The sequence below is a fragment of the Mesoplodon mirus genome, assembly GCF_964341445.2.
Source record: "Mesoplodon mirus genome assembly, chromosome: 18".
Lineage (NCBI taxonomy): Eukaryota > Metazoa > Chordata > Mammalia > Artiodactyla > Ziphiidae > Mesoplodon > Mesoplodon mirus.
In genome coordinates this window covers 22,908,552-22,936,206 of record NC_138994.1, presented here as the reverse complement: position 1 = coordinate 22,936,206, position 27,655 = coordinate 22,908,552, and the positions used below count along the sequence as shown (strand labels likewise).

Sequence of the window (27,655 nt, the reverse complement as noted above, 5' to 3'; positions counted from 1 at the left end):
AAGCCCGCGCGCAGCAACAAAGACCCAACACAGCCAAAAATAAACAAATAAATAAATTAATAATAAAATATTAAAAAAGACAAATGGAAGGTGTTACTTTTCACTGAGCTCCTCTTTTTGACTGACTGTGATAATCCATCACAACTATGAAACAAACCCTCTCCCTGCTACCTGTGGAAAGAGTCATTTGTAAGAATCAAGGTAAGGGGCCAAGTCTTACCTTTAAATCAATGCCAAGGTGGAGGTAAAGGAACTGACCACAGAGCAGATAACAGAGTTCAGCTGATGAGCAAAGTCAGAGTCAAGAACGAGCCTGAGATGAAAAGTTCCTGGGGGGAATTGAGAAGCTTAGGATGGACACTGAATTTTTCTATGGGTCAGAGGACAAAGTTAGCAAAATTTCATAGAGCAGCAAGCCAGTAGTTGATATCCAAGCTACTTACCCTAAGACTCTAACAAAGAAGACAGAGGAGAATCTCATCACTGCTTTATTTATAAGAGATAAATGTGCATGTAACCAAATGTCAGGCAACAGTAAAAAGGTTAAGCAAAAACCACAGTAGTACATCAGAGGAACGCCATGGAGCCGTTACAGAATACAGAAAGGCTATAATGACAAGGGAAAGTTCATGAACTATTAAGTGAAAAAATATAAAAAACTACTGTGCTCACTGATGTCAACTTTGAAAAAGTACTCACAAAAAGCACGCTGAATATAGGTCAGCCAAAATATTTACTGTGGTGTTTTACTACAGATTACTGATATCTTCATCCGTATAATTTCTATATATCCTGAAATTAGCAAATATTTATTTTATCAACAGAATACATAATAATTGGGCTTCCCTGGTGGCGCAGTGGTTGAGAGTCCGCCTGCCGATGCAGGGGACACGGGTCCGGGAGGATCCCACATGCCGCAGAGCGGCTGGGCCCGTGAGCCATGGCCGCTGTGCCTGCGTGTCCAGAGCCTGTGCTCCGCAACGGGAGGGGCCGCAACAGTGAGACGCCCGCGTATCGCAAAAAAAAAAAAAAAAAAAAAAGAATACATAATAATTATATCTAAAGGTTATACTGTGTAATTTCATCTATCAGCTTATTAGATCTTCTGACAGTCCATGTCACATTAAGTTGGTCTTTAAGCAAATCATGCTTTAAAAAGATGATATACTTAAAGTTTAGGTTTAAAAAAGCCTACAGTGTTTTATTTGTAAAATGTGCTCGGCGGTCAGTCTTACTGATAATAACAAAAAACTTGTCTAACATTATGTGATTTTTGAATGAATGTTAAGCACAAAATAGGCCTATATTAGTGACTAATATAATGTCTGGTTATGTTAATTTTGTCTGCTACCTTTTCCTATCTTTGCCTCTTCCCTCCATTCTAAAATTTTAAAAACCACTTAAAACCTTAATCACTATTGGATGTTTAAACTACTGAATGTTTTGTTAATTGCAGTAATAACGAAAGATTATTCTAGAATTATGGAAACTAAGAATGTAGTAAGACCTAAAATCTAATATTAGGAGATTCAGGGTTTTAAGGCTCTTGCTGCAGGAGAAGTTTCCATCTAACTCTTGTATCAACTTCATCATCAAAATTTCCCAGCTCCTGCTCTTTGGAGAGTTCTAAGAATACCTAAGTAGGAGAAAATAAATAAGGAAACAAAAATGTCAAGGTGTTTCTGAAAGATGGTTGCACCCAGAGATTCACACAAAGTTTACCTGGATTGATGCTCTCTGGTTTAAAAACTCACCTGTTCCCAGGTAGCCTGAGAGAGGCTGTATTCTTCCAGGTCAAAGGTCTGTTTCACTGCATTTAATGGGACTGACATTAGTGGCTCACAAATTTTTCACCAAAAGTATTTTCAAAGTAGGCAACATAAACGGTGACTTCAAATCCATGAGGTACTTTAAGATATAGGCCAAGTAATTAAATTTTCTTGAAGGATAAATTAGAATGCTGATACGGATAATCAAAAGATAGCAATACATTCATGTATAAATTACCTGTAAGCTTTCTTGTTAAGGAGTTCCTTGTGTCCTATTATTTCAGTATTTAGCCTTTTGATTCTCTGCACATGTATGTTTTGGACTCCAGATCAATTGTTGGGTATTGCTTTGGTCTACATTTATAAAACCATGGAGTATACTCCATGCTGGTCCCCTTTTAATGAATCCCATGCTTCTTACATGTCAAGACCTCGTAAGTATCTAGCGTGCGCTCTAGTCAATGTCTCTGGAACTAGTTCAGAACCCCCTCATCAATCCTGACTTCTCATCCCTCTGTATTTTCCATGTAGTTCCAGCACTAATATAAACAAATGGATCAATGGGGTAAAAGAGAGTATTGACAGATTGAGTCCATGGTCCATAGTCTTGCTCCTTGAGCCTCTGACTTTGACAAACATGGAGATGCCAGAAGCTCTCCTTGGTGTTCTTTGGGCTATCACGCTGATAATTATGCTCCAACAGTATGCAATGGAAGCAGGACAGAATATTCTGACTTATTTGCAGCTGGGTTTCCTCATTAGCAGAGGGAAAATCAGTTGGAGGAAAGCCAAGTCAAGGGGCACCAATACACTCCCTTCAAAATTTTTAAGACTATTCCAGTGGAAATTTTCCAAGGTTTGATTGATGTTGTAAGTTTTCTACTTGAAGTTATCTAATATGTATTCCACGTGAAAATATGCACCGTACATTAAGTCTTAATATGTCTAAACTTACCTGCCTCTAATTTGGAAAAGGCCTGAGATAGAGGGTGAACATCCTCGACAGGTAATTTATATGCCATCATGAAGGAATACCTGGGAGGAGGAGACAGTGAGGGTTACTGTGGTTTTTTTGTTTGTTTTTTTACATCTTTATTGGGGTATAATTGCTTTACAATGGTGTGTTAGTTTCTGCTTTATAACGAAGTGAATCAGTTATACATATACATATGGCCCCATATCTCTTCCCTCTTGCGTCTCCCTCCCTCCCTCCCTCCCTATCCCACCCCTCTAGGTGGTCACAAAGCACCGAGCTGATCTCCCTGTGCTATGCAGCTGCTTCCCACTAGCTATCTATTTTACATTTGGTAGTGTATATATGTTCATGCCACTCTCTCACTTTGTCACAGCTTACCCTTCCCCCTCCCCATATCCTCAAGTCCATTCTCTAGTAGGTCTGTGTCTTTATTCCTGTCTTACCCATAGGTTCTTCATGACATTTTTTTTCTTAAATTCCATATATATGTGTTAGCATATGGTATTTGTCTTTCTCTTTCTGACTTACTTCACTCTGTATGACAGACTCTAGGTCCATCCACCTCATTACAAATAGCTCAATTTCGTTTCTTTTTATGGCTGAGTAATATTCCATTGTATATATGTGCCACATCTTCTTCATCCATTCATCTGTCGATAGACACTTAGGTTGCTTCCATGCCCTGGCTATTTTAAATAGTGCTGCAGTGAACGTTTTGGTACATGACTCTTTTTGAATTATGGTTTTCTCAGGGTATATGCCCAGTAGTGGGATTGCTGGGTCATATGGTAATTCTATTTGTAGTTTTTTAAGGAACCTCCATACTGTTCTCCATAGTGGCTGTACCAATTCACATTCCTACTGTGCTTTAATGTTACAATATTGGAAAGAACTTGACAGCTAAAATAACCAAAGAATTTTTCAAAAAGTTTCCTTTAGGGACTTCCCTGGTGGTCCAGTGGCTAAGACTCCACGCTCCCGATGCAGGGGGTCTGAGTTCGATCCCTGCTCAGGGAACTAGATCCCACATGCTGCAACTAAGAGTTCGCATGCTGCAACTGAAGATCCCGAATGTCACTACAAAGATCCTGCATGCTGCAACTAAGACCCAGCACAGCCAAATAAATTAAAAAGTCTCCTTTAAATAAAAAGGTAAATAGTTTAAATTTGATAAAGCATGAATCTGAGCCAAAATATTTGTCTTTAGTCATAAAAATTTGATTACAACAAAAATCTGATTGTCCCAAATTTAATGTCCAAGATAAATTCTTAAAAATAGCTCTGATAATCTTCCTTACTCAGCCTGTGGTATCTTTCTTTTGTGTTATAGTTCTTACTCTCAAAAGCCCATCTTTCCATGCTCCCTGGGACCTTTTTATCAAATTATTTTCTCTGCATTTAATTTTCAATCTCTTATACAAGAATTAAAACCTGTTGAACTCTCTCCTATTAAAAAAATTCTTTCTTGACCTCTAGCCCTCCCCCCTCCAAATAAGCTCATCCAGGACCACCATGTTGCACAATTCAATGAACATTCTTTGGTCCTTATTTTTTAGACTTCTCAAAAGAATTAAATAAAATTGTACACACCCTCCTTAAAACTCTCTCTCTTCCTCTCTCTCTCTCTCAGAGCTTCTTTTATAATTTTCCTTCTAACTTTCTAGACCAGCTCTGTTTAATATGTTAGCTAATAGCTACACATGGTTATTTATATCTAAACTCGCTAAAATAAATAAAATTTAAAATCTGAAGTGCTCAGTAGCCACATGTGGGTATTGGCTGCCATACTGGACAGCACGGATATAGGACATTTCCATCATCACAGAAATTCTCTTGTTCAGGGCTGTTCCAGACATGCTTTGCACACTTTAGTATTTGTCCTTATGGTTGCTGCTGAGGTGGTGGCAGTTTCCCCTTCAATCCACTCTCAATACTGAGAGTTCCTGGGGTCCATGCTAGACCCTCTCCCCTTTCCATCTCTTTTTTGACCTTATCCATTCTCCTAGCTTAATGGGCTTATATCTGTGTGTTAAAGATGCCCCACTTTGTTTATTGACAGACCTGATCTCTCAATGACCTTTCCCTTCTCTTCTGAGCTATAGGCCTACATCTTTGTATATTGGCATCTCCATTTGGGTATCTCTTTATACATCATGGATATAAGCTTTCTTTCCATCCTATGCACGTAGAGCTCATTCTTGACTTAGATTCTTTTTTTAAAAAAATTAATTAATTAATTTATTTATTTATGGCTGTGTTGGGTCTTCATTTCTGTGCGAGGGCTTTCTCTAGTTGTGGCAAGCGGGGGCCACTCTTCATCGCGGTGCGCAGGCCTCTCACTGTCGCGGCCTCTCTTGTTGCGGAGCACAAGCTCCAGACACGCAGGCTCAGTAGTTGTGGCTCACGGGCCTAGTTGCTCCGCCGCATGTGGGATCTTCCCAGCCCAGGGCTCGAACCCGTGTCCCCTGCACTGGCAGGCAGACTCTCAACCACTGCGCCACCAGGGAAGCCCTGATTTAGATTCTTTACACGTGACGTTTTCTCAAAAGAGTGACTCTTATCCCCATTCTTCAACTGGCCAAACCCTGCTCAGTCTTAAAGTCCTACCTTAATGTCATTTCCTCATTTGCATCTTCATTTGCTTAACACCCTTGCCTCACAAAGAAAGCAAGCACCATAAGAACCTTGTCTATTTACTGACTACTCTATACACAGTCTCCAGCACATGGTAGGTGCTCGGTAAATATTGTTTTCAAAAATGAGTAGAAGTAGTATATAAGAAAACTGTACATCTTTCAGTTAAATTCAACCTTATTCTGCTATTCACGTGGATTTGGTTATCCTTACTTGTAACTCATAGCTGACCTCATACAACTTTAAAGGAACCATTGGGAGGATCAAATGATTTATAATCAATTAATTTAGGATAGAGTCAATCTTTCTGAAGCATGCGAGGCTATTTGAACTCTTGGTGCAATTTTATATTTGATAAAATGCTATAGGCTGATACAGAATTTTCATTGTCTATTTAAAACACCATTAACTTGGTGGGTATATTTGTTTGTACTTCCTAACTCTGTCATTCCACCATTTACACACACACACACACACACACATACTCCATGCATCTATTCTCAGTATGAAACACTCACTGAAAATAACTTTTCAATTGCTGTCTTTCTTCTGTACTTCCTAGTGACCCCCAAACAACTTGTTTCATAATAAACAAGCAGCTGAGGCTTTCTTCCTGTCCGGACCAGTGTAAGACTAAGCCATGCGTGCTGGAAAGTCCTTATACCTGTCACCCAAGCCAAAAGCATCCTCACCTTTCCTGCCGAGCAGCCTGTGGAAAAAGCTTCAGAATCTCCGTGTGGAGAGGCCCCACCTGGGTGAGTTCCTTTACTTTTACCTCTAGTAAATAATCTTTACCAAACTTGCTTTGCTTTTCAGATGTTGAATGGAACCAATACAACTAGTCCAGGGAAGAGAAAGAAGAGCTGAAAGAAAAAAATACGTGTCTCTTCATTTCTCCCTCAATTGCAGATGCAGAGGAAGGTGTCTGATCATAGATCAAGGAGCTAAGAAGCATCAGCTGTTCACAGTGAACAGACACTCTCTCTACAGGAACTTGGGGGTCGAGTGCTGGCTCTGGACGGGCACCCACCTCAGCCTTCCGGATACGACGACGGCCACGCAGTCACACATGGCCTCGGCCTTGGCCGCGTAGTGGGTGGTCAGGAGGGCATCCCCCTCTCAGTGTGTTTAACAATGGCCCGAATCGCCAGCCTAAAGATGAAGTAGGGATTGTTTGAAAGTAATTTGGGAAAAATAGATGAATGGGAATGAAAAAGAAGCCTAAACAGAAAATGTTTGATTTGGTTACAAGAAAAAAGAAATCTTTGCTCTAGAGAGAAAGAAGAAAAATTGTACCACATTATGTAATTATATCATCACATCAATAGGCCTCACAGAATGAAAAGTAGATGCCTGAAAATTGAGTAAAATAGTGTTTGTTAAAAAAAAAAAGTTGAAGTACAGAGAAACACCACATTGTAGGATTTTCAATAACTGAAAAATAAAACAGAAGAAGAATGAGGCAGGGGGAAGAGCAGCAAGAGGAAGAAAATTCAGTCGAATACATTCCAGAGGCCACGTGGTTCTTAAAATGTCTATTTTTCCTCCCCTGAGGAATTCTGAATACTGTATCAAGTTTCACTGAATCAAGTAATAGAGGGTGTGGGCCTTAAAGGTTAATGGAGCAAGACTAAAAACTAAATGAGTCATCACTGTAGACTTATACTATCGACTTGGGCACTTCACATGAAGCCCCTCACCACATGTGCAGCTGCCCCTCAGGGTCCATCCCTGTCGATGGCTCGTCCTGAAGCGCCACCGCTGGGCTCCCCAGGATGCTCAGCGCGAAGCATAGCTGGAACGAGAGGAACCACGTCTGGCACCGACCTGGGGGTGGACCCCAAGCCCCGTCCTACCTTTCCCTTCACTCCCTCGGAAAGGCCTTGAGGGGAGCTTCAGCTATAGTCCTGCAGCTTCAGTGCATCCACCAACCTGCAGGTAACCCTAGCATTTTCAATCTGAAAAGAGTACACTAAGCCCCATTCACATTGTCCCAAATAATAAATCTTATGATTGGGTTCTTATTCAGATTTTCAACCACTTTATGTGCATGAAAAGTAAAGACATTGTTCATCAGCTCCTTTCCATATTTAATGAGCAAGTTCTATATCCCTCCCTTCCTCCAGCTACAAATAGTGTGAAGGAGGCTTCTCTCTGTACCTTGAAATACTAAGAGCAGCATTCTCTTCGCCCAGTCCTTTCACTGCCGAACACAACTCCAGGTGTTCTTTGACTGTAAGATGGGGCCACAAGGAGTTCTCCTGGGGACAGTATCCCAAACACCTGATGACATCATCTTCCTGTTGCTTCCGAGGTGTTCTGCTGCCATTTAAAACCACCTACATCGAACACTGAATGTCAGATTCACATCTGGCTTTCACTCCAATCCTCCTCCTTCTAAGGGAGATAAAAACGGCCATTCAGCTGCAATCTTTGTTGAGCATGCAAGAGATATTTTATAAATTCTTTCATCTGTTTATCCTTCTTATTTAAAAATAAATCATTTCATGCTGGAGAGGGTGTGGAGAAAAGGGAACCCTCCTGCACTGTTTGTGGGGATGCAAGTTGGTGCAGTCACTGTGGAGAAGTTTGGAGGTTCCTCAGAAAATGAAAAATAGAGCTACCATATGATCCTGCAATCCCACTCCTGGGTGTATATCTGGAGAAAACTCTAATTCAAAAAGATACATGCATCCCAGTGTTCACTGCAGCACTATTTACAATAGCCAGCACATGGAAGCAGCCTAAATGTCCATTGACAGATGAATGGATAAGGAAGGTGTGGTATATTTATACAAAGGAGTATTACTCAGCCATAAAAAGAACGAAATAATGCTATCTGCAGCAACATGGATGGACCTAGAGATTCTCATATTGAGTGCAGTCAGACAGAGAAAGACAAATATCATATGATATTGCTTATATGTGGAATCTACAAAAAGGCTACAAATGAACTTATCTACAAAAGAGAAACAGACTCATAGACATAGAGAACAGACACGTAGTTGCCAAGGGGTAGCAGGGCATGGAGGGAGGTGGACTGGGAGTTTGGGGTTGGCAGGTGCAAACTATTACATTTAGGATGGATAAACAACAAGGTCCTACTGTAGAGCACAGGGAACTATATCCAATCTCCTGGGATAAACCGTAATGGAGAAGAATATTTTAAAAAGAGCGTCTGTATGTGTAACACTGAGTCGCTGCTGTACAGCAGAAACCAGCACAACACTGCACATCAACTATACTTCAATAAAAGAAGATCATTTGACTGACTGCTCGGAACACTGATATTTAAGAGGACATCTCCCCTGGCCATGAGCTTGGCCCCCTCCCATGCCATGTACCCCTCCCGCGGTGGGCTTTGTTTCTCCAGCTATCATTTTAATAGATGTACTTCTCCCAGCTCCATTGTGTCCCAGCAAGCCCAACGCTTCACGTGGGGAAAGGTTCCCCATCACTATTTGTACTGTAGAGGTCAACTAACCTAAAATCACTTAGCTCAGGAACGTTTTGAAACAAAATAACATTTCAAACTGCACCTTCATCATTTTCTATATTACGGAAAGACTTTGGATTTACACCAGAGAATTTGTTCTTCTGGATCCAAAATCGGTTGGTTTTCTTGCCATTTGATTTGAGACAGGATTTGGAAGTAAAAACGTTTCTCTGCTGACATGTCAAGTGGTTTTCTAATCACATGTTAACCAAGATATATGAACAGACTCAAAGAATGGAAAATTATTTCCTTCATAGTCCTAAGTAAAGAGAATAAAGAACATTCTAATAGAGGAAACGTTATTGAAACCTTTGTCAACACAGAAGGAAACATTCCAAACAGCTCTTTTCTTCCTTCTTGTTGAAAAGCAACTTTTCTTTTTCTCTTTGTATTCCTTGTGTAAACAGCTTGCCATTATTACTGGTTTCTGAAAAACATGAGAAAGCATGGTTTTCCTGTTAAATGTCACATATTTTGTGCACTCATGTTTTATCTTTCATTTCCTAGGCTATGAATTTAACCAGATTTTGTGCTAATAGTAATTCAGCCTCTTTTTTCAAATAAAACACCGAAATGTATGTTTATGAACGAGGACTTCTCTGTCAACTCCTTCTAAAAGTAATTCCTAATCAAATATATTCCCTTTTTGCTATGCTAACCTTGCCTTTTGCATTAACTCCATGTCTAGCCCATTTGTTATTGATTTTCATACAGGGTAAATTCACTTGCTCTTTTTCATACGTTATTTAGAGTTGTTGACGTTTCAATATATTGCAAAATGAAATTGAAACTCTTGAAAAAGATGTGGGATTTTGTTAAAAGCTGATAAAAAAATATAAGAATTCTTGAATTGTACTGATGAATGAGGATTAAAACCCACAAAGTAATGGAAGAAGAGAAAATTAAAGGAGTGATGACAGGGTAAGTACTCCCAAAGATAATGATTTGAATATGACCTACATATGGAAGTATTACAGAAACAAAAGCAAATTTTCACGCTAAAACCAACAGTTTGGGTTTCCCTGGTGGCGCAGTGGTTGAGAGTCCGCCTGCTGATGCAGGGGACACGGGTTCGTGCCCCGGTCCGGGAAGATCCCACATGCCGCAGAGCGGCTGGGCCCGTGAGCCATGGCCGCTGAGCCTGCATGTCCGGAGCCTGTGCTCTGCAACGGGAGAGGCCACAACAGTGAGAGGCCCGCGTACCGCAAAAAAACCCCAAAAAAACAAAAAACGAACAGTTTATCCACTCTACAGGACAAGCTAACTATCCCATTATTTCATCAGGGGTTGAGTCACTTGTTTTCACCTCATCCAAGTGGGAAGTAGTGAGTGCACTTGCAGTTTTCACTCATTCAGTTTGAACATCTTCATCTTCTTCTTCTGGCTCTTCTGGATTTGGATAATTTTCACTTCTTCTTGGAGAGATTCTACAGAGAAAATCAAATAACATTAAAATGAAATTCTATCTGTAGAGCAGCTACCAAGAGAATGTTGCTTCCATTATTAACTCATTATTCTTTGCTTTAAGAGAATATAAATGATTAATTTATTACCTACAAGGTTCCCCTGGACAGTAATAACCCACTCAAGTAGCCAAGTCCCGTGAAATACTCTTTGACCATTTATTCTCTTTAAAACCTTTTATCCCATCGGTCAACCAGCTCTCTAAATTCTCTCAAATACAGACTTATCAGTCTTTTTAGTCTGTTTGCATCCAGATCATCATCACACTACATCATAAATGATCACCTTAACTGGCTTCTCTTGCCTTTTCAAAACATTTCACAACAAACTCATTTTTCATTATTGTGTCTTCTACTCAGAGACCTATACTTGCCACAAGCAGGAGAAAAACAAGCTTTGATGCTTAACCACTGCATATATAGTTCACAAGATAAATACTCAACTTGCCTAAAATCAGTAAGATCCATGACTTAGTAACTATGTATCACTGCATTCAGTGTAACCCCCATTTTTTTGTTTTTATTTTTGTTTTGTTTTTTCAGAATAACACTGTCCAGTGGGCTTAGCCAAGAGGTGGATAGTAAATCCATCCTAATAAAATGATGTTCAATGTACTGCTGTAAACATTAAATACTTAAATTATATTCAGATGTTAATGTTCTCCCAACCTGAAAACTGGATCTTTCCTCATTGTTTCTTTTCCATACTTCATTTCCAGACACCTTATAACAAAAAGGAAACTGATGCTCTGAAGGTACGGCTAAAGGCAAAGAAAAAAATAGAATTAGCGTCGTTATGGGACTCAAACTCCATGGGTAATATATGCCTTCTGCCATAGAAGATTTTATCATTTTCTTATAAATTTGGTACAAATCTTAAAAAATACTTCTCACATGGAGACGTTTATTCAAACCAACCCATATATGTGCTGCCTACGAGAGACTCACTTCAGATCTAAAGACACACACAGACTGTAAGTAAGGGGATGGAAAAAGGTATTCCATGCAAATGGAAATGAAAAGAAAGCTGGGGTAGCACTACTTATATCAGACAAAATAGACTTTAAAACAAAGACTGTAATAGGAGACAAAGAAGGACATTACATCATGATAAACGGACTGATCCAATAAGAAGATATAACAATTATAAATATATATGCATCCAACATAGGAGCACCTCAATACATAAAGTAAATATTAACAGACATAAAAGGAGAAATTGACAGTAATACAATAATAGTATGCGGGGGGGGCTCCCCTGGTGGTTCAGTGGTTAAGAATCCGCCTGCCAATGCAGGGGACACGGGTTCGAGCCTGGTCCCCACATGCCACGGCGCAACTAAGCCCGTGCACCACAACTACTAAACCTGAGTTCTAGAGCCCGCAAGCCACAACTACTGAGCCCAAGTGCTGAAGCCCGCGCGCCTAGAGCCCGTGCTCCGCAACAACAGAAGCCACCGCAATGAGACGCCTGCGCACCGCAACAAAGAGTAGACCCCACTCGCTGCAACTAGGGAAAGCCCACGCGCAGCAATGAAGACCCAACGCAGCCATAAATAAATAAATAAATAAATTATTTTTTTAAAAATAAAATAAAAATAACAGTAGGAGAATTTAATGTCACACTTATATCAATGGACAGATCATCCAGGCATAAAATCAATAAGGAAACACTGGTCTTAAATGACATATTAGACCAGATGGACTTAATAGATATGTGTAAAAAAATTCCATCCCAAAGCAGCAGAATACATTCTTTTCAAGTGCACATGGAACATTCTCGGAATAGAGCTCATGTCAGGCCAAAAAACAAGCCTTGGTAAATTTAAGAAAATCATATCAAGCATCTTTTCCAGCCACAACTCTATGAGACTAGAAATCAACTATAAGAAAAAAAACTGCAAAAAGCACAAACATGTGGAAGCTAAACAAAATGCTACTAAACAACCACTGGGTTACTGAAGAAATCAAAGAGAAAATGAAAAAATACCTGGAGAAAATCAAAGAAATGAAAACAAATACACAACGATCCAAAATCTATGGGACACAGCAAAATCAGTTCTAGGAGGTAAGTTTATAGGGATACTAGCTTACCGAAGGAAACAAGAAAACTCTCAAATAAAAAACTTAGTCGTACACCAAAAGGAGCTAGAGAAAGAACAAACAAAACCCAAAATTAGTAGAAGGAGACAAATCATAAAGATCAGAGCAGAAATAAATGAAATAGAGACTGCTAAAAATAGAAAAAGATCAAGGAGAGTAAGAGCTGGTTCTTAGAAAAGAGAGATGAAATTGAGAAATCTTTAAGCGGAAGCATGAAGAAAAAGTGAGAGTTCACAGCGGCAGAGCACGAGGATGTGGAGCTCCTGCCCCACAAACACATCACATCACACCTACCTGGGGAGTCGCTCTCACGGAAAAGCACCTGGAAATCGGAAGAGGAACTCGTGTACAACCAGAGCTGCAGGGGAGACGTCCACACAGCTGAGCAGGGCCGAGGACAGGCGCACGGTCGGCACCTCCGCCCCCGCAGGGCGTGATGTGCTGAGAAGGCTCGCACCGGGGTCCCTGGCCCGGGGGAGCGAGCGGGTCCAGCCACAGGCTGGGTTCCTGGGGTCCTCCGCAGAGGAGACAGGCCCCCTCGGCTGCCGGGGGAACCGCAGGCACAGACAGAGGGGCTGGGACGCCTGACTCCACTCACAAGGAGGGCCGCGCGCGGGCCCGCCCACAGCCAGGGCCAAGGGAGCTTCGCGCCCGCAGCTGCCGCCTCCCCGCCGCCCTCACTCCCGACGGAGCCAGCCCCGCGGCCCCAGTCGCTCTACACCGCAGCTGGGCCAGCCGGGCCCTTGGAACACGCCGCGGCTGCCGGCGCAGAGACAGCCGGGCGCCCGGGCACCAGCGCGCACGCAGGGCAGGCGCGCCCCGGGAGGAGAGGTGCGGATCCGGCAGCCCCAGCCCAGGAACGCCCGGGCCCCAGCCGCTCCACGGCCCAGCCTTGCCCCAGACCGGGGTGGGAGGGGGCGTGGAGGACGCAACCTCGGGCCGCATCCCGGCAGCGCCGCGGCCGCGCGCGCGCGCGCGCGGCGGCACATCAGCCCTCCGCGAGCGCGGGCGCCTCACCTGCTGCGGCGAGCCCCGCTCTGGGGCAGGGGGCGCACCGAAGGGGAGCGGAGCCCGACTGAGCCCACCATCAGGGCTGCAGCCGCCGCAGCCGGGGGACAGACCCCACCCCTGACAGGGTGGCAAGAGCCACCGAGCGGAGAGGAGGTCCCGTCTCACGTCCTGCACAGGCAGAGCCCCTGACTCCAAGCACACCCCCTGCGAAGGTGGCAGAGGCCAGGACACTCCGAGGAAGACGTGGCTCGTGTCCAAAGCGAAAACTGCCCTCGCACCAGAGACGCCGGGCACACGGCCTACACAGGGGCGCTCCCACGGCGAAACAGCCCTTCAAGACCACAACAGGCAAGGGTTTCCCCTAAATTCATAGAGACAGAGAAAGGCGGAGGAACTACTCCCAATCAAAAGAGCAAGAGAAATCCCCTGAAAGAACACATGATGAAACGGAGCTCCCCAGTCTGCCAGACCCGGGGTTCAAAAAGGTGGGAATAAAAATGCAAACTGAATTAAGAAAGATTCTCTGTAGAAACAGAAACGTCTGTAACCAGGAACTAGAAACTATAAGGATGAAGCAATCAAAAGATAGATAATTCAACTTCTGAGACAAAAAGCAATCTAGAAGCAATGAATAGCCAACTAAATGGCACAGAGAAAGAATAAATGAACTGGAAGATAGAATAATGGAAATCACACGATCATGGACAGCAAGGGGTTTGTCTGTTGTGTTAGCCAGAGTTTTACATTTTAATGAATATACGTCCCAATCAAACAGCTGTATAACTTGAGCATTTATTAATGGTCAGTAACAAATGACGACATATGGAACGTCTTTGCATATACTGACAAAATAGGAAGAACACACATTCAATATACAAACACCCGTGTGAAAATGTATATAATTTTATAAATTTATGAATTTATAAAAATTTTGGAAATTTTCTCCCTTCTTAAACTTTTCTGCCATTAAGAGAAAACAAGAAGTCTGTAATCCATTGTGTATCCCCGTTCTGCCTCATTTACTATAATGCACGGAAATAATATTTATATTTTGTTTCAGCATCTTTTCCCAGTACAAAATTCCACTTACTTTTTTCTCTTTATTCTTCATTATTCAAATTAGCTTATTTCTTTAATCCATATTTAAAAGATTTTTGGTCACATAGCACCTTTGATATTTCTTATAAACCACCTCAAATTGTCTTGGGATACATATATCAGCAACGTATAGCAATCTAGTCTTTAGAATTTCTGGTATATATTATACTGTCAATTACTCTATATAGAAATATACCTTCAGGTTTTACGACCATTACATTTGATTGTAGAATACAGTAAGAGCAAGTATTTGGGGGATATTTAAATTTCCCATTCTTTGAATAAGAGCAAGCATATCACATGGTTATAAATCCTATATATACAGGTAGAAATATTTTCTTACTATTGAGATTGTTAGGAGAATGATTTCATCAATTACACTTTTTCCATTGTCCTGACTTTCGGAGTTTCCCTTATACATAGAGGACAACTGTTGAAGAAAAACAAGGGTTATATGAAAGTTTCTTTGCATTATGAATATAACATTTTTACATTAAATATGCCTATATTGTCCTTGATGGTCCATGGGACACTAGGGAATATTCCGTGAAATGGGATAAGACTTGTTCTATGACACTAAAGTCTGTTGTGAGCTGACACCCTTCAGAAAACCAGGGCTATCTGAAGGAAGAGAGAAAAGTTCCAGTGGGTATATTTTTTCCTTTGAGAATCTTGAATAGGAATATTCATCCATTTCTCACATTGACAAAAACTTTCTCAAAACATACAGAAACCAGAATACAAAACAAGTAGCTCTAGACTACCAGTATCCTGAAGAAATACTATTTTTTGCTCATATATCTGAGACCCGAAACAGGATGAGAGATGCATGTTTTGACAACTCATCAAAGACAGGCCATACAGGATAAAAAGTATGAATATCACCATGAAGCCAGTAATGACTACAATTTGGATAAATGTTACAACCAGAGCCATAAAAATGGACATGATGAAGATGAAGCCAGCATACATCAATGCCCAGGAGAGCCTATGGTAGAAACAAAGGATTAATTCAGAATGTCGCACAATAGTTCAGAGTATATATTGCAAAATATTTCAGCGTACACATTCTGCAAACCAATAGACTAGAGTCAAATTTACTATAAAATGTGGCTATGTACATTCTAGCTATGTGATCAGGGGCAAGTTTCTTATCTTTTCTCACCTCATTTGTAAAATGGGGTTAATTGTGATAGCTATCTCTTATGGTTGTTTCAAGGATTCAAGGAAATAATGCACATGAAGACTTCAGCCTAGCAATTATTATCATTATTTTTACAAATACAGAATGAATTTTAAAATTAATATGATTACATATAATTTGGTTTTAGTCAAGTGACTATATAAATGTCAAGGGAAAAATAATACTCTCACCTTTAAACTCCCTTTAACTAAACTTCCTTATATAATTGTTCTGAACATTTAATTGAAATCTCCCCGGTTTAAGTAAAGCCCATTTTCTTTTTTTTTATCCTTATATGGCTTTGGACATTAGCCACTCAGCATATGTTTTTAAGAATCAGAATACAGCAGTGCTGCTAAGAAGCACAAAACTATAATAAAGCAAAAGGTGTCATGGGGGTTAAAGGTGTACAGCAGTGATCCTATATCACAGTAGTCAAGGCTGGTTGTTTCTAACAATCTGTTTTAAACAGGATAATGACTTCACTTTTAAAAACTGACCTTCCATGAAAACACTGATAAACTGCAAAGTTCCCTCTGGATTTATATAGGGTTTTCAGCGTAAGTGTGAAACTTTATACAGATAATGCATTTGGAAGTCTTTTATAAACTTTTGGGTAGCACAGAAAAGTAAGTTGTTATTACTGTCACAAGTAAACAGCATTTTTCTGTGCACTAACAGTAAGCTTAAAGGATCACAGTTTTCCTAACTCTCCCAAGTTCTCATTACTTAATTTGAAATTTTAAAAATCTTTTACAAATCCAAATACATAACAATCTTATTCAGTTGATTTTGAAGATAAGGTAAATCTTTCGTCTATGAAGATATCTATTCCTATTAATTAAAGGTATTTTTTGAAAGAGCGAGCCACAGATTGAGGTAAAAAGAGCATGGAATATAAAGATTAGTTAAGGAGAAAAGAAACGAGAAAAAGTGGACAAATTTCATGTTCACTGAATTTATAAGAACATCAGATATATGTAAATATATAAATAAAGGCATAAACCAAGTCAAACACAATTATTTTCTATAATCCATACAAAATGGCATGTCCATTCTGGAAAACAGTTCTGCAGTTTTTTATGAAACTAAACTACCTTACAACCCAGCAATCATACGGGTAGGCATTTATCCCAGAGAAATGAAAACTTCTGTTCATATAAATACCTGGATGAGAACATCCATAGGAGCTTTATTTGTAATAGCCCCAAACTGGAAACAACCCACATCTCCTTCCAAGGTTGAAGGGTTAAACAAATTGACAGTCAGTCATCCCATGGAACAGTATTCAGCAATAAAAAGCAACAAACCATTGATAAATGCAGCAACTTGGATCAACTGCCAGGGAATTGTGCTGAGTGAAAAAAGCAACCCCCAAAGGTTACGTACTACATGACCCCATTTATAAAGCATTCTTGAAATACCGAAATTATAGAAGCGGGGAACAGATCAGTGGTTGCCAGGGGATCGGGGGCAGGGAAGAGAGAGTGGAATGTGGTTGTACTCACAGGACCGTTCTGTATCTAACTGTACAGATGTCCATAATGTGGCCATGACTACAATGCTTTTACTAGATAGTATCTTTGCGGGAAATCTGGTAAAGGGCACATGGAGTCTCTCTAATTATCTCTTACAACTGAACATGAATCTGCTCAAAATAAAAGTGTTTAACTGGAAAATACTGTAGTTACTTGTAGAATGATGGCTAAATCGTGTTTAAAAAGAAAAAAGTATAATATGTACCTTGTCACTATAGATACAGTACAACTATAAAAAACTGAGGGATTGGAGAGAGCATAGGTAAAAAAAGTATTTTTTTTGTTATTATATTGAAGTAATACTATTAATGTTGTGAGACTGTTGTATGTATATTTCTGGATAAAACAAATGAACAATTAGGGATATTTTAATTTTAATATTCTCTGTATTTCTCCTGGAGAACCAGAATTCTCAGTGCATCTAAAAAAAGATACAGTTCTAATATGGAGGAAGTTAAGTAAAAACCCTATAGTACTATGTTTGAACTGTGTCAGTATGAATTCATAAGACATCTTTAATGTGTGTGTGTTAGTCTATATATAAAATTTAGAATACACAGTTAGTCTCTGTCTGTCTGCTGAGAAGCCTAGAAACAATGACCAATCTCACAGCAAAGAATATTTCATTCACACAATGGTCTTGAAATATTTTCCAACTATAAGAAACTGGGGCATCTTGTCACACAAAATAGCAAGGAAACTATCAAAATAAAAGAAAACAAACAAACAAACAAACAAACTCAGAAACCAACCTGAAGCAGCTCCCTTTGGCCAAAGATGGAACAACTGGAGTTTCAATAAGAATAATTACAGTGGATTGAAACCTAATGTTTAAAACTTGTTCATCTTTCAAGGATTTTAGGGAAACAGTTAATTATCTTAAAAACTAATACAGGGGAAAATGGAGCAAAAAATTTGTTTTTAACCCTTGTTTTATCATTTTTTTCCCTATTCCATCCTCTTTTAAAAAAAATTAGCCCCAATAGGAGCTAATCTTAATTCATGTATATTCAAACCAAATTCTCCCAATTGTTAAGGTTCATAGAACTGAAAGTACTAGAATTTCATATAAGAGAAATGTACAGTTGCAAAGGGATTACTATAAATAATTTCATGATCTATTCACAATGTTTTATACAAGAAATTACTCTCAAGATTCTTTGGGAGTTCTGCATTCTTTGGATTAAATATATTATAGCAAAACTTATGCCTGATCAGGAAGAATGTGGAAGAAGTTAAAACGTATAAGAATTTTATAAGAAATATATCATGGGACTTCCCTGGTGACACAATGGTTAAGAATCCGCATGCCAATGCAGCAGATACGGGTTTGAGCCCTGGTCCAGGAAGATTCCACGTGCCGCGGAGCAACTAAGCCCGTGCACCACAACTACTGAGCCTGTGCTCTAGAGCCCGTGAGCCACAACTACTGAGACCGTGAGCCACAACTACTGAGCCCACGTGCCTAGAGCCCGTGCTCCGCAACAAGAGAAGCCACTGCATTGAGAAGCCCGCACACCGCAACGAAGAGTAGCCCCCGCTCACCGCAACTAGAGAAAGCCCATGCTCAGCAACGAAGACCCAATGCAACCAAAAATAAATAAATAAATGTATATATATGCACACAAAAGAAAGAAATATATCAGTTTTACCTTAATACCTAGGATGCCTGCATCTGGTAATGGGGTTCTCTTGGAAGTTAAATTGTCAAAGCCACACTTTTTATGCATATTGCTTATTTTTAAAATCTCTATTTCTTGTCTTTGAAGAGAAAGAGGGGTAAAGAGCATATTTACGCAAACACCCTCCCCAGTAACTAATGCAATATTAACTGAATTTTAAAAATCTCTAGCCAGTGCAAACCCTGCTACCTTGGACAGTTCTGTATCAGGAAAACTTTCTGCTGCTAACTGATACATGCATCACATTTTTTTTTCTTCAACTCGGGGAAGCATAAGCACAATCCTTGCTTATTTTCTACTGCTATTAAAATCTAATACAGGGAATTCCCTGGTGGTCCAGTGGTTAAGACTCCACGCCCCCACTGCAGGGGGCACAGGTTCGATCCCTAGTCAGGGAACTAAGATCCCACATGCCACACGGTGCAGCCAAAACAAACAAATTAATTAATTAATTAAAAAAAAATCTTAAACAAGTGAGGTCATTAAATTGAACTCACGCAAAAACAACTCGTAAATGTATCTCATTTCTTTATAACCTAATGAGTTTCCCAATGTATTAATGTGTAATACACAGGTAACTTACCAGAAGGCCGACTCTGGGAGACCCATCACTGTCATCTTAAATTTTTTTCATTCCTCTGTAATGTTTAATGATGTATACAAAAGGGGAGAAATAAACTACACAAATAAAAATAAACCATTCAATTGTAGTTTCTTCCTTAGAAATGAAAGGGGGTATCCTCATATTTATTCCAATAACTGATGTCAACTCTTCCATCACAGAACGATTTGTTGTGACCTAAATTGGGTTGTTAACAAACAAATGCATTATGTTAACTACAGAAGAAATACACAAGAAAACCATATTTTGTTTCTTTCCATTTTCATATAGAAGCATTTACATATTTCTATCAGCTTTTTAAAAATATGGTGAGATTCATAAAAAGGAATGAAATGGTGACATTTGCAGAGATGTGGATGGACCTAGAGATAGTCATACACAGTGAAGTAAGTCAGAAGAAGAAAAACAAATATCATATAATATTGCTTACATGTGGAATCTAGAAAAATGGTACAGATGAACTTATTTGCAAAGCAGAAATACAGTCACAAATGTAGAGAACAAACTTATGGTTACTAAGGGGGGAAGGAGAGGTGGGACAAATTTGGAGCTTGGGATTGACATATATCCACTACTATATATAAAATAGATAACTAATGAGAACCTACTGTATAGCACAGGGAACTCCACTCAGTGCTCAGTGCTTCCCTAAATGGGAAGGAAATCCACAAAAGAGGGGATATACGTATACATATAACTGATTCACTTTGCTGTATAGCAGAAAGTAACACAACATTGTAAAGTAACTATACTCCAATAAAAAATTAATTTTAAATGTTAAAAAAAATTTTTTTAAATATGGTGTGTTAGACAGATAGATAGATAGATAGATGAGGCTGGAGGAATAAATTACTCTCACAGTTCAGGCAAGAGATGCTAACGTCTTGGACAAGTGCTGGTGGCAGAGCTGAAGAGAAGTATGTAGGTTTGAGCTTAGAATTAACAGGGCTGGATGAGAGAGGGGATGTGATGGGTGAAGCAGAGGAAGTGATCTCTGATAATTCCCCAGTTAAGTGCATGGCTTTGGCATTCACTGAGATAGAGAAAAAAATTTTAAAGACTCAGTCACATTTAGAGAAAAACACCCACATTCAGTTTGGAACATACTAGCTTGAATTGCTTATGGGGCATCAAAGTAAAGAGTCAGCTACTTGGGACTACAGTAGAACAAACCTCGTCCACCACCCGTGTTTGCAAATAAAGTTTTATTGGAACCAGTCAAGCACATTGGTTTATGGCTGCTTTCACATTACAACAGCAGAGCTGAGTATTTGCAACAGAGACCGTCTGGCCCCCAGAGCCTAGAATATTTGCTATCTGGTCCTTTACAGGAAAAGTCTGCTGGTCAACAAGTTGAAGCAGGGTTCCTGGAGTTACCATCATGTAAATTGCAATTAACTTTATGTAAATGGATGACATTGTGTAGAGGAAGTATATAGGGTGGAGAAATATGCCTTGGATAGAACCTTGTGGAACTACAGATTGAAAGAGGTGGGAGTGTAACGATGGATAAGATTGCAAGAAGACTGAGAAGGAATGGCTAGAAAAGTGAAAGAAAGCCAGGTGAATGCTGATATTTAGTTAAAAGATCAAGTAAGACAAGGAAGGAAACTGTCACTTGTTGATTGACATGAGAGTTGTTACTGACCTCAGAAAAATTCCTTTTGGTGGTGTGGTGGGAATAGAAATGATAATGAGTTGAGTCGAGCCTTAAGTGAAGGCAATCCTTTCAAGAAGTGGAGATGTTACAGGGAAGGAGAGTATTTGCTTGAGGAGGAAACATGGATGAGAGAAGGTTTTGGTAATAAGGGAAGAAATGGATAATTTTAAATACTGAAGAGAAGTATCTAGTTGAAAGGGGGAAGCTGAAGAAAGATGACACAAAAGGGAAAATCTGTTGTGCAACTTTCCTGATAGAGTTGAAGGGATAATGTTTCCACCCTTTGAACTGAGGAAAAGGGTGGGTGTAGAGAGGAGTACGGCCATAGTTTGTCAGGGTTTGTGTTGGGAAGTTGGGGAGTGTTCCCATCTTACAGGTTCTATTTCCTGTGAGAATGAGAGGCAAAGCATCATCTCCTAAGAGTGTAGGGGTAGAGGGTGGAAGAGGAGGGAAAGACTACAAGTGAGGGAAAGGATACAGAAAATTTAAAATAGGCAGTTACTTCTATAATTGCAGCATGAATTGTGGTTTGAAAAGCCACAAACCCTCTTTGCCAGTATGTTGTCAAGGAACAAAAAATTTCATCACGCATAGCCCAACAATGTTCTTTAAAGAGGAAGAAAAACATTCCCATCATTATGCCCTGGAAACAATTAATGGAATTAAAACATTAACTTTGGCTCTAAAGTGAAACATCTAAATGTCTGCTCCAAGTCCATGGTTACACAATCTAGAGCATTTCTAAAGCACTCTGCAAAACTGGAAGAAAGAAGAATATTATTAAATGGTTGCCACAGTAGTGAGACTCATTCTGTAACAAAAACTTACCATTAAGTTCAGGAACAAAAAGTACATTACTTCCTTTCTTGATTTTATTAATTTTTCTACCAGTCATTCCCAATAGGGGATTCGATGAAGTAGCAAAAAAGATTGGAATCAATTCTCATGTAGTTACCTGAGTATTCAAAGTGTTCTCTCATAACTGGGATTCTATGTCCCCAACTGAACTTCGGCCAATATGAGTAAGTATCATTAAACACACTTCCCACCATTTCAGAGTAGTTTTTTGCAAGTACTATGTCCATGGTTTCTTCATCAGGGGTCCCAACGATTGTTCTTCCTGCCATGTGTAAAAAAATATAATTAATCATATGAACTTATTACTAGAGGACACAAAACCAAGTTGCAATTGTTTAGGTTTCCCATAAAATTATTGGTGTTATATACTATCCCAAAGAGGTGCCTCTAAGTTAAGGGCTGAAAGTCTTTCCTATTGTTTTTGTTTGTTTGTTTTGTTTTGTTTTTGCGGTACGCGGGCCTCTCACTGTTGTGGCTTCTCCCGTTGTGGAGCACAGGCTCCAGACGCGCAGGCTCAGCGGCCATGGCTCACGGGCCCAGCCGCTCTGCGGCATGTGGGATCCTCCTGGACCGGGGCACGAACCCGTGTCCCCTGCATCAGCAGGCGGACTCTCAACCACTGCGCCACCAGGGAAACCCCTTCCTATTATTTTAAATTCAGTGTGAATACGTGAGAAGCTGTTAATGATACACCATTGACCCTCAACAGTGGAGGTTTCAACTGTACGGGTCCCCTGATACGTGCATTTTTTTCAAAAGTAACTGCATTACTACACTACCCAGGAATCAGTTGAATCTGAGGAGGCAGAACGGGGGGTGGAGGAACCTCAGATGCTGAGGAAACACGGATACAGGGGGCCGACTATAAATTGCTTGGATTTTCGACTTCCTGGAGGGTGGGCTCCCCTAAACCCCCTGTTGTTCATGGGTCAACTGTATTGTTTTTAAAAAACCAACTGGCAGCATATTTTTTAGCATAATCATAATCCCCATTTAAGTAAATAAAAACTGAGTTTGTGGGCCTCCCTGGTGGTGCAGTGGTTGAGAGTCCGCCTGCTGATGCAGGGGATACGGGTTCGTGCCCCAGTCTGGGAGGATCCCATATGCCGCGGAGCGGCTGGGCCCGTGAGCCATGGCTGCTGGGCCTGCGCATCCGGAGCCTGTGCTCCGCAACGGGGGAGGCCACAACAGTGAGAGGCCCGCATACCGCAAAAAACAAAAAAAACAAAAAAAACAAAAAAAACCTGAGTTTGTGTGCCTATGTGCATAGAGTAATATATGTCTATATATGTGACCATGTGTATGTTTGTGTGCATACTATCCAAAAAAGATACACACAAATTTATAGGGAAGGAAGTGGTGGCTAGGATGAAGGCAAAAGCTCTCATTTTTTGCTTCATACAAGTTTATATTGCTTAACTTTTTTAGGCTGGCTATTACTTTGGTAATTAAAATAATTTTAAAATTAGAAAGAAAAAGTATTTTAAATAACCAATAAAAATACTTGAGAATTTGGTGGGGTTTTTCCCTGCCAAGATTAGAAACTGACTTCTATCATGTGAAAATAGTATGCCAGTAGAAATAAACTGCATGCAAAGAACCAGAGTACAAAAATCAGAAGTAAAGTTAGAACCCACAGAGATTTTTTAGAGTCAAGGACACTAACTTAAGAATTAAGCTCATACAACATTTACAATGAATGAGTTTACAATCTGCAGAAGCAATCCGCCCAACAGGTGGTTATTAAGTCCGCTAATAATTTACGAAGTCCAATTTATGGCCTCCTTTTTAATACTTTTTTATATTTGCATGTTTTATGTCCTAACACTTTTACTCCTTTTAGCACAGTGTTTAAATCTCATGCAGGGTGATGTCTACGTGAAGAAACAGATACTCATTTTCACAGGGCGGCTGCATCTTTCAAAACTACTCAGCCTTCCCAACATAGAGTAAAAGGCTGTGAAACTTTTATGAGGACAATGCAAATTTCACTGATTTTTCTCTAGAGGTTATACAAATCCTGTCAAGGTCAGAACAGCAAGAGTTAGAAGAATACAGACCGAGATGGTGAAAGAGGCGCTGTGACCAGGCTGCGCTGGCCTGGTAGCTGGCATTGGGTGTTTCTATAAGAAAAGGAGAGAGTCCGATGAGCCCTGAGACTCGGGGCTGGAAGCAGCAGACGGCTTGCTGCGTGCAGCAGAGACTAGTCCCTGAGGCTCTTGTAAATGCTTCCGGAGTTACAAAGAGATGAAGTCAGGGACCACACGGAGAATGCACGGAGCGCCAGGTCTGGGCAGAATCCACACTGGGCAGGAGAGCCCGTGCCCAGCGTGGGTAAGCGAGGCGTGCAGAAGTCAGGGTTCCAGAAGCTGCAATGAAGAAAAAAAGAACGGGGCAAAGTGGCCAGGGGTAAAGTGTGCAGTCATCTTGCATAGGGTCCAACCTTGTTTTCCTGCTCCAACCTTACTTTTTGGAGCATGCAACATACACACAATAATAATGACTCACGGGCTTCCCTGGTGGCGCAGTGGTTGAGAGTCCGCCTGCCGATGCAGGGGACACGGGTTCGTGCCCCGGTCCGGGAAGATCCTGCATGCCGCAGAGCGGCTGGGCCCATGAGCCATGGCCGCTGAGCCTGCGCGTCCGGTGTCTGTGCTCCGCAACGGGAGAGGCCACAGCAGTGAGAGGCCCGCGTACAGCAAAAAAAAAAAAAAAAAGAAGTAAGTATGTCAGATACATACAGATGAAAAGCAGAAACATTGGTTAGCTAGTATGATTGGAGTATATGATATGCGTAGAATCATGATGGGTAACAGGGATCCTTCTGTGTTTTCAATTTAAAATTCCAGAGATGATCATTTGGTATCACAGCTCTGGTGACTTAAACGCATTTGAATAAATGTTGATGTTATATACAAATTACAATGTTTAGAGAACTTGCTGGATTTCCTTTTTTTGATAAAAAAAAATCATCTCTAAATTCTAACGTGAGGAAGTGTCTAAGGAAAAACACCCATCTTCATGAAAAAGAACCCACAGGGAGAAGCAACTTGCCCTAACGCACACACATCCCCAAGAAGTTAAACTGTGCAAATTCTCAGACGGCCAACCTGAGAAGTGTAAATCTGACACTCAACAGTATTAATTATATTTACACACACTTCTGAGTCTACCTTCCATTTTACTATCATGCTAAAATACTATTTTACTGAGTTTAAAAAATTAAATCACTCCTTAGGTCTACAATATAAAATACAGAATAATTTAGAAATATCAGAACAAGATAATAACAATGTCCGTCAAGATGCTTGGCACTGGCTATGCCCTTTGTGCCTTAATTACCTTATACAGAGTAAAAGGTAAAAACAACAAGTTTGACTTACTCTCAGGAAAATGGGAGTGAGGAACTGAGAAGCACCTTTGATTCACTGGTTTCTTTTTGTCCAGAAGAACAGTTAAGAATCCTTCAAGGACTTTTCCACAAATGTTTGCCTCTTTTAAAGCTGTTTTCATTCAGTTTGGCTTCTGAAAACAGGCCATGGTCTGTGTGCAAAAAGCCTGCCAAACACATTTTTACTTGATAAGTTGTTCTTTTTCCCAGGTCTTTCTTCTAGTCCAGTTGTGCCACAGGAAGGATGCAGCTGTGGATTGGTCCCTAAGTGTGTGTCACGTGGTATTTGTTTATTAATCTACCTTTCTGGCATATGCAAAAAAGTGATCAGATTCAAAAAAGGAGAAACAAAACCCCCAGTTCTGAGTAAGTCTATATTAACTTTGAATGATTAAAAATTCAACAGCCACGACAAGAAAGAGCAGATTCAAAAGAAAGGACGTTGAACAGAGAAAGAAAGTGAGGATCTCAGAAATCAGAGTAATTTAACACGAGAAAACTTTTCCGAAGACTTCACTGCAGTTCAGTTAAGTGGTTCTTTGTACTGACTGATTCCTATGTGCTAGAAGGTATGCTAAGGGTTTAAAATGAATTATTTTATTTACCCTCAAAGCAAAGCTGTGAAGTTGGTACTATATTTGTACACAGTTCACAGATTCGAAATGCGAGACTGAAAGTCGAAGTAATTTGCAGATGTTCAAATAAAGGCAGAGCCAATATGTGAGTCCAGAACAGTGTCTGGACTCCAAACCTACACACTCTTAGCTACCACTGTGAAAATTATGCTAATAAAAACAACGATATCTAACATTCGTTTAAATAGCTTAATAGTTTAGACTTGATGGGCAGAATATATATATATATATTTTTTAGCTACAAATGCTGGACGTTCCCAGAATTAAATAACCCCTGTTTATCAACCCTGAACATTTCCTTACATGATTTGAACTGTAATCAATACATTTCTTGGGATGTGCACACAAGTTAATAACCACTCATGAAAGTGAAGGACAGAGAGAGGGTGAAGCACTCAGAGACTATTCAGGTGACTACCACACCTTCTTGATCCAGTCCTCTGTCGATGGACACTTAGGCGACTTCCACGTCTTGGCTACTGCAAACAGCACCACGCGCCATGAACACTGGGGTGCGCGCATCTTTTCGAATTAGAGTCTTCTCCAGAGGTACGCCCGGGAGTGGCACTGCACAATCACATGGCGGCTCTGTCTTTAGTTTCTAAGGGCCTCTGCGCTGGTGTCCACAGCGGCTGCACCCGTCTGCATCCCCACCAACCATGCAGGAGGCCCCCTTTCCCAGCTCTCTGTTCTCAATCGTCTCCTTAGCCTTCTTCCTCCCTCTGGGTCCTGGGCCCGAGGTCTGACCCTTTGCTCCTGGCAGTTGCATCTACCGTCTCCCCTGCAAACCCAAGCCCCCGGGGGAGGGGCAGCTCAGCACCCTCCGTCTTGGCTTCACGGAAACGTCCAGAGACGATCGGCCCGTCCGTCCTCCCCCAGTCAGAGGCCCAGTCTCAGCAGAAAGCACTTGACTGCTGAAACATGCCAGCCAGCCGCTGAGCCTCTGGGGGGGAGTCGTAACCTTTTGCTGGACGAGGGTCTGGAATATTCGAGAATCACCAGAGCGCGGGGCGGGCACGCGCGGGGCGGGGAAGGGGCAAGGGGCGGGGCCTCCGCCGCCAGAGTCTTCCAGGCCTGCGCAGGGGCCTCAGTCGCGTCCTCACGGCCTCAACGACACACCACGCGTTCTGTTCGCTCGAAGGGCCGCACCCTTGGGAGTCCCGCCGGGCGGGGCCCGCGGGCAGAAGGCACCCTCTAGGGTGGGGAGGGGCGGGGCGGCTCGCGGGTCAACCAGAGGTCACGGGGTAGTGGCTGTTGGCCCTCACAGCTGAAGTTTAAGAGAATTCACTTCTGTATCACCGTGAATCCCGCCCTCCCCGCAACGTGATGAAACTCGTGTATTTGGGTCACTTTTACGTCTTTCAAGAAAAGTCACATGTTTTGCCCTCAAAGTCTTCCGTGTCATTTGCAAGATGCGTTCCTACGTAGCACAGAGTTTCCGTTATTAACGTGATAGGATCTATTTTTTAACATTTTCTAGTTAATTGTTGCTTGCCTGGAGGAGCAGGGTTCATTTTGCACGTTAGTTTTGAGCTC

General features: G+C 40.9%; 1 pseudogene across 1 annotated transcript; it reads right to left on the bottom strand.

Moving 5' to 3' along the window:
- Positions 1 to 1,592: 1,592 nt before the first annotated feature.
- On the bottom strand, positions 1,593 to 22,424 carry LOC309793367 (ATP-binding cassette sub-family A member 10-like; annotated as a pseudogene). Its single transcript has 17 exons — positions 22,191 to 22,424; positions 21,738 to 21,841; positions 19,537 to 19,752; positions 15,413 to 15,538; positions 13,068 to 13,783; positions 12,736 to 13,016; positions 11,008 to 11,099; positions 10,182 to 10,302; positions 9,185 to 9,302; positions 8,724 to 8,809; positions 7,540 to 7,718; positions 7,254 to 7,311; positions 7,080 to 7,222; positions 6,410 to 6,531; positions 6,072 to 6,217; positions 2,725 to 2,804; positions 1,593 to 1,810 (listed from the first exon to the last, which is right to left on the bottom strand). The product of its transcript is annotated as an ATP-binding cassette sub-family A member 10-like (transcript).
- Between the last annotated feature and the right edge of the window lie 5,231 nt (positions 22,425 to 27,655).